Here is a 7,991-nt window from a genome sequence, read left to right as displayed (position 1 = left end):
TTTCTAGTAAAGATGTTTGAGTCAGTGTATTCAGTAGCAGTGAAAAGTGGTTTGTAAAATAACCAGCACTGTCCAAGACATAAGTTTTCAGTGACTCACCAATGCCTTCCCAGCAAGTCCCTTGAAATTTCAGCCCCTCTGTTCTCTGGCCTCATGTCTATCATTTTTACTATAGCCCCTGCTATACTTCAGTGAGCTCCAGACAACGTGGACCAGCCTGTCTTCCCTGACCATTTTCATCCTCATGGTCTTCCCCGACTGCTTTTCTTATGCCAATATTTACAACGCAAATCCTCTCTCCACCTTGTCACTGACTGAAACCCTACCTCCCTTCAGTGCCTAATGCAAGGGCTCCTTCTTCAGGACCCTCCCTTGATCATTCAGCTGGATGTGACCACTCCATCCCTTACAGTGCTGTAGACCCTTGCTTTTAGCATATATCACATTCTGACTCACGTTGTAGACATTTGTTCCCTTGCTCAGTCCCCCCTACAACATTGCAGTCTCCAGGAGAGTATCCGATAAAGAAATATTTTGAGTACAAAACAGAGGGCCTCGTTGCTGTGGACTGATTGTATCCCCTGCACCAAATTCATGTGTTGAAGTCTTAGCCCCCAATATGACTGTATTTGGAGACAAGGCCTTTAGGAGATAATTAAGGTTGAGTGAGATCATAAGGATGGGGTCTTTCTTTCCACATGCAATGAAGAAAGACCATGTGAGAACACAGCAAAAAGTGGCTGTCTTCAAGCCAGGAAGAGAGCTCTCAAAGGAAACCAAACCCCACTGGACCTTGCTCTTGAACTTCTCAGTCTCTGAGCTGTGAGAAAATACATTTCTGTTGTTGAGCTGAGTAAGACATTCATTCGTACATGATGAACCATCAATAAGCATAATGATTTTGAACACTGACTCCATGAACGGGGATATCAGGAAGATGGTAAAGGTGATATCTGAGGGGTTTCCTCCCATCTATTGACCACATTTGTACCCCTTTCACTGGCTAACTGGTAGTGTGAGATATTTGGGGGAATGGGGTGAAGGCTAAAGGGACTATTAGATGTTTTTATTTAATTTTGACTTTTAAAACACATGGTTCAAAATGTAAAATAATATTAAAAGGTATACATTACAAACACAGTGTAAGAACTGCTTCTTGGTCATCTTCAAAAGCCAATCTTCACTGGGACGTTCAGTCCATTCCAATAAAAGCCGTGCAATACTTCCACGGTCTTCAGACATCAAAAACTGCACACAATGGACAAATTCTTAGCGACTTATTTAAACCAGATTGATGAGTAAAAAGACTGTATGTATTTATCAAATAGGATATCTGGTATCATGTAGACAAAATCACAATGTGATTGGCTCTTTAATCAGTTTGTTATATCATGAAAACCTGGCCTAAAATCCAGTTCTATTATACAGGCCAAGCAGTTAAGAGAACATGTTTTGTACTGTAAACTTATTACTCATTTTACTTAAATGGTGTATTGGATTAGTTAGCGTTCTCCAAAGAAAGAGGACCAATAAGATGGAGATAGATAGATAAATGTAAGGAGTTGGCTCACATGATTGTGGGGGTTGGCAAGTCTGTAGTACAGGCCATCAGGTGGGAAATTCAGGGAGGAGTTGGTATTGTAGTCTTGAGCCCAGAATTTGCAAGCTTGAAAATCAGGCAGAGTTTCCATGTTGCAGTCTTGAGGCAGAATTTCTTTCTTGGGGAAGCCTCAGTCTTTGTTCTGATTGGATGAGGCTCACCCTCATTTTTAAGGATAATCTGCTTTACTCAAAGTCTACTGATTTAAATATCAATCACATCTAAAAAAAAACATCTTCATGGCTACATTTAGACTGGAGTTTGACCAAACAACTGGGTACCATAACCTAGCCAAGTTGACAAATAAAATTAACCATTAGAAATGGAGACAAAGCTCCAACTAAAGGTAGAACTAAGTCCCAAAATGCTTTTGCTTATTTGGAAAACATTTTAGGGACCATCCCAATGAATCCTAGAAAAGTACTGGCAACCCAGTTTCCAAAGAACAACTTACTGATTTCATCTGAAATAAAGTCTAACAGTTTAGCTAAATAATTCTTCAATGCTATAACAAGAAGTTGATGAGAGAATGAAGTTGATGACAGAATAAAACAATGAGTGGATTACTGCTCAATAAGAGAAAGATAGTTTTTTCTTCTCTACCTCTCTTAAATATTGTTTTTTATGGCTTCTTGGTAGGAGAAAAAGACTCTTTAAAACTATGACCCAATGTCAGGGAGAAAACAGACTAGTCTCTTAAACTAATGGCTGTTGTTGAGGACTCCTTTAGCTATATTCAGCCTGGAAAAAAAAAAAAAAGAACTTTGCAATAAACGACCTTCATGGAAGAAGACTATTCATGTTAATTAGTTGTTCTTTTCAAATATGATTCATATATGCATTAGGCCATGCCATGCTGAACAATGCACGCATTGTAGTAAACATCAAGATAAGTCTCAAGTATGGTTATCGAAATTTTAGACAAATCTAGAGGGGATTTTTTTTCATAAGATTGTGACTTGCTGCTCCTAGTACATTGCACAATGGTATCTCTCCTAATGGCTTTTAGCTTTTGCCACTGCCAACTTTTATATTTAAAATCCATACAATTATGAACAATTTATGAACATTATGAGGCTTTTCTTTTTTGCACTGATTCTTACTAATTCAAGCCAGCTTTTATCCTTTGCAACTCAAATGCATTTTGCTTACAACACGAGATTCATTCTCACATATTCCACTTTATTCTTATTATTAGTATTCCTTATTATGCATATTTAATTTAAGAATGCATTTTCTCCATTAAAAAATTAGAATACGTGGAAAGAAGTACCAGAAGGTGATTATTGGCTTTAGTTTGCTTTTATTAACTATGGAAGGCCTCCTACATTCTTCCCAAAGTTCCAAGCAAGAGACAGAAATGCTCAAAAGCAAAAGAATTTTTTTTAATTAAAATAAAAATCTTCTATCGTGGAACTTCTTTTTTTTATTATTAGTTTCTGCTTTATAACAAAGTGAATCAGTCATACATATACATCTGCTCCCACATCCCTTCCCTCTTGCGTCTCCCTCCCTCCCTGTGGAACTTCTTTATGGTATATAAGATATCAAATTCAATGAGGAGAATACTGAAAACCTCTTAATAGTATGTGAATGGAGAAAGGATATACATTTGCTAGCATTCCTTAGGCAGATACACCACTAACTATGGTTCTTTGGAGATTAACCCAGCAAGATTCACCTTGAAAAAAGCAAAAAGTATGAAGTCAAGTGTGCACTTACCCACCTCCACACCCCACATCTCCTCCACATCCCGCTCTTCTGCTAAAACAGAACAATTAATGGGTCAAGTCTTAGCATCTGTCCTTACGTTAAACTCCTTTAATAAAATAGCTGGGAGTTTAGGGTCTGCCAGAAATAAGTAACCAGTTGGAGTTCCTTTCTTAATTTTGCAAGCACTGATTGGGGGCTATCAGCCAACTGATCAGATTATTTTTTCCATGTGTTGCCTAACAAGTTTGAATCTTCCCACTTCCACTCCAAAGTTATTGATTTAACTGGTCGTTTTAACACAGTGAGGGCAAATCAAAGAACTCCACGTGATTGATGGGAGCAGTCTCCTCTTCCTCACCCCCCTCACCAACCTGGCTTCTCCACCACACACACTGTGTACTTTGGTTTGCAGAGTAGGGTCCTATATCGACCACACTGACTGCATATAACAGGAAGAACAGAGCATGTGTGTTATTTCCCCCTTACACTGTGTTTAAGGATTACAATTTGTTATCGGGTTGAGACTTTAAAATCTGTAGACACCAGCTGATTTTGTCTTACTATGAAATCCAGATCAATTAATGCCATTTGATATTTTTGGCACCTCAAGCATCTATTATGTGTAGGACACCGTGCTAGCTACTTTTGATAAAACATATTACCTACTAATCATAATACATCTACAAGAATTTCGGCCCAGATTGTAGAGATGAAAGTCTTTGTTCCTCCACTTAGTAATTTTGTGAATATGCACAAATTATCTCTCTGTGCCTCAGTTTTCTTACCTGAAAAATAGGGACAATAATACTACTATCTCATAGAGTTGTGAGGATTAAATGTAATGCATGTAAAACCCTCAGAACAGAGGACCCTATTCCTCCCTGTGTATCTAGATCTTATGCCTCTAGGGGTCCCTGGGCTATTTCTCTCCACCTATTAATACCTAGTATTTTGGAATTTTCAATCTCATTCTTAGCTTTTTAAAAAAAAGGATAGAGTACAGTCAGCTCTGCAGGACCCCATACTCCCTGTTCTCCCAGATAACACATTGTGCCGGCACTTGATTGCCTCACTACCCTTTAGTGGGCCCTAATATCTTGAATGAAAATAGAATCTTTTAGTTAAGACCAATAAATGCCTTGAAAATACAATTATAAACAGACCTTACTTAATTAGCCTCCTAGTTATTCTCTCCTGAAACCATTTATTTTAGTTCTTCTACAACTATGATCAGAAACAAAACATCAGAAAATAGTAAAGAGTACTCTTTTCTTTGCTATCTTGGCAATTAAGGTTAATCAAGTATACAATTGATCACATAGAGATCAGTTACTAATATTTGGAAAGTATCTTTCAGCAATATCATATATAAATTTTCTACCGAGTTTTGAAAAATAGAAGCAAGGTAGGAGGGGAATCTTTCTGTATTCTCAATAATGATGCAATGACGAGTATCAGCAATCTAAGTTTAAATTCTAAAAACCTAAATCAAAATATCAGAAGTATACCTTATTTATAATGTTAATTGTCCTCTTTATTGGGGTCTAAAGAGCCAAGTATTTATTTTCACCAAGTGTTATTTTTAACAATGTATTTTATGATTGATACTTCACCCCCAAATGTCGTGTTGATGTATCACTTTACAGTAGTTATAGGAGCCTGTGAATTTGTACCTCTTGACCCTCCCATGAGGGCTAGGTCAGATTAATCATGGCACTATTATGTCATGCATTCTAACAGTCTGCCTCTGGAAGAAAGTCTTGTCTGCTGCAGTACAATTATCTAAGACTGATGATACAGACTAAAGTCATTATAATACATTTATCTGGCACAGATCCTCTCAGCCATAGTTCCAACCTCACAACCCAGTTAGTAGGCACGTAGGACCCTCCTAAGCAGGACTACATTTTCACCATGCTGGTAGAAAGCAAAGGATCTTCAATGGACATACTGCATGCAAAATAGTATATTCCTTTTAGCAAGGGAAGACCAGGAATGTTGCTTACTGGAGATGGATCTACATCATGAGTATCATGCCTCCATCAGCTGGAGAGAGACCAGATCTGGTGATTCTTAAGAAAATCAAACAAAGACCTATCAATAACCAGGGTAGAAGAACCTCCATTTCCTAATTTCTCCACATTGAACCTCTAGACAGTTGTAAAATATTTGTGAAGTTCAGATCTGAGAAAGTAAGGTGGGTTGATAATCAAAGGTCAGCAATGTGCTATTCCCCCATGGACATCATAGGAGGAGAAGGGCCTGAAAAAACACTGAGAGCACGAAGAGGGTTCACCTTGTTCTGGAGTTTCCTGATCATCCCTTGACCTTCACCTGTTTCAATTTAACCGTTTATTCATTTCTTGTTGACTTCTATAGTGCATTGTACTCTCCTCAACTACCAGTCCATCCAGGACCATCTTACAGAATATGTTATTTTTCATTTGTGGAACATTTGAGGTTATCAGACATGGCTAGTTCAGATTCTCATGCGTCCACCTCAAATTTTCCAATATCCTGTCATCACTCTCCAAGTCCCATACATCCACCTGTACTCTGGATTCCAAGCCTCTGGAACTTTCTCTTCACCAAAAATCCCCTAGCATTTTGGAATTTTCAATCTCTTCTTTCTCAGTTCTCCCTCTCTCCCTCTCTCTCTCTCTCTCTCTCTCTCTTACACACACACACACACACACACACACACACACACACACAAAGAAGCAATTATAATTGTATCCCTAAATCTACTATAGCAAAACAATAATAAGTAGGAGAACAGGCAATAAGCAAAGAAGTAATCAAGATTGAGTAGTTTTCAGCCAGCAAGGAACACAGGAAGAAAATAATTCTTAGATAACTTTATTGATGTATAACTTATATATTATTAACTATCAATACATCCATTTAAAGTGTACAATTCAATGAGTTTTGACAAATGTATGTATCCATGAAACTTCCACCACTATCAAGATACAGAAAATTTTCATAATTCTCCAAAATTACCTTGTGTCCTTTGACCAACCATCCCTCCCTCTACTCCTGGCCATAGGCAACTATTGATCTGGTTTTGATTAGATTAGTTTTTTTGGATAGATTACATTTATATAAATGCTATAGAGAATGAAAACTAATCATACAGCATGAAATCTTTTGTATCTGGCTTCTTTTACTTAGCAAAATCACATTGAAATTCATTCATATTGGTGTATATATCAGGAATTCATTCTTTTTTATTGCTGAAAAATATTTGATTGTATAGATATACCACTATTTGATTATTTATTCACCAATTGATGGACATTGGATTATTTCCAGTTTGGGGCTATTTCAAATAAACTGCCAGGAATATTACACACAATATTTTGTGTGGACATATATTTTTCTTCCTTTTGGGTAAATACCTAGGGGTAGAAAGGCTGGTGGTATGGTAGGTATATGTTTAACTTTTTAAGAAACAGACAGTTTTTCAAAGTGGTGGCACCATTTTACATTCACACAACAACATATGTGAGTTCTGCTTGTTTCACATCCTTGCCAACATTTAGTATTATCAGCCTTTAATTTCAACCATTCTAGTGGGTACATAATGGTATCTCTTTGTAGTTTAATTTGCATTTCCATGATAACTAATGATTTTGACCATATTTTCATGTGGTTAGGCCATTGTATATCTTTGTGAACTGTGTATTCAAATATTTTGCCTATTTTCAGAATTGGGTTGTCTTCTCATTGAATTATAAGGATTCTTCATCTATTCTAGATAAAAGCAGTTAAAAACACACATTGAAAATATTTTCTTTCATTTTGTGGCTTGCCTTCTAATTTCTTAAAATTATCTTTTGGGGAGCAAAATTTTTAAATTTTAATAAAGTCCAATTGTCACTTCTTTTTTCTAAAATCATAAAATAGTTTGAGCTTTGAAATCTGCAACTGCCTCAAGGTCCTAAGATTTTATCCTATATTTTATTCTAGAATTTTTATAGTTTCATCTTTCACATTTAGGTCTATGGCTCAAAATCATTTAAAAATAATATTTTATGATTAAGAAATTAGCAAAAGTTATTCTAGAAAAAACACACCAGTGACTCATCATTAATTTTTTTTTAATGTTTGTGCTTCCAAACATTCCGTAGTTCATGTTGAGTTTAGTTTAGTTTTGTCTTGGAGAAGATGTTAAAGGAGAGAAGAGAGTTGCATATACTGTGTAAATCCTTTGGGTTTTTCTATTTAAAATTTTATTTTACATAATTTTATAAGCAGTTTTTTATATTCCAGCATATGTTGAGGACATTTTCCCACAACATTTTGTATATGAAAATATGAAATAGGTGCAGAGAATCCCATCTTATTAATATACAAAAATCTATTTAGCCAGTCCCTTTCTTTGGTGTTTGTCTTGTTTCCAGGTGTTTACAACAACAAGAGACCATATTGCTTTAAATATCTTTCAACATAAGTCTTAGATCTCTGATCATTTCCTTAGGATACATTTTTATATGTGGATTTATTAGTTTAAAGGATAAGAAAAAAATGAAATTTTGGTATATATTTCCAGAAAGAACATACCAAATTACAGAACTCCCAGTAGTTTGTGAAAGCACATTTGCACCCTCCTTGATTTGGGGCATTGCCTTTTGTTTTAACCTTAAAAAATCTGTTAGAAGAAAATAATAAATTA

General features: G+C 36.0%; 1 protein-coding gene across 2 annotated transcripts in view; it reads right to left on the bottom strand.

Annotated features, from left to right (window-relative positions):
* Nucleotides 1–3,326: 3,326 nt before the first annotated feature.
* LOC308612554 (uncharacterized protein) overlaps nucleotides 3,327–7,991 on the bottom strand; it is a 164,087-nt gene continuing 159,422 nt past the window's right edge. For both annotated transcript variants that reach the window (XR_014015116.1, XM_081225090.1), the window contains one exon: nucleotides 3,327–3,364. The gene's annotated coding sequence lies outside the window, so the exon portion shown is untranslated. The remainder of the gene's footprint in view (nucleotides 3,365–7,991) is intronic.

The sequence above is a fragment of the Mesoplodon bidens genome (assembly GCF_964165515.1).
Source record: "Mesoplodon bidens genome assembly, chromosome: 2".
Taxonomy (NCBI): Eukaryota; Metazoa; Chordata; class Mammalia; order Artiodactyla; family Ziphiidae; genus Mesoplodon; species Mesoplodon bidens.
This window is presented reverse-complemented; position numbering and strand designations above follow the sequence as displayed.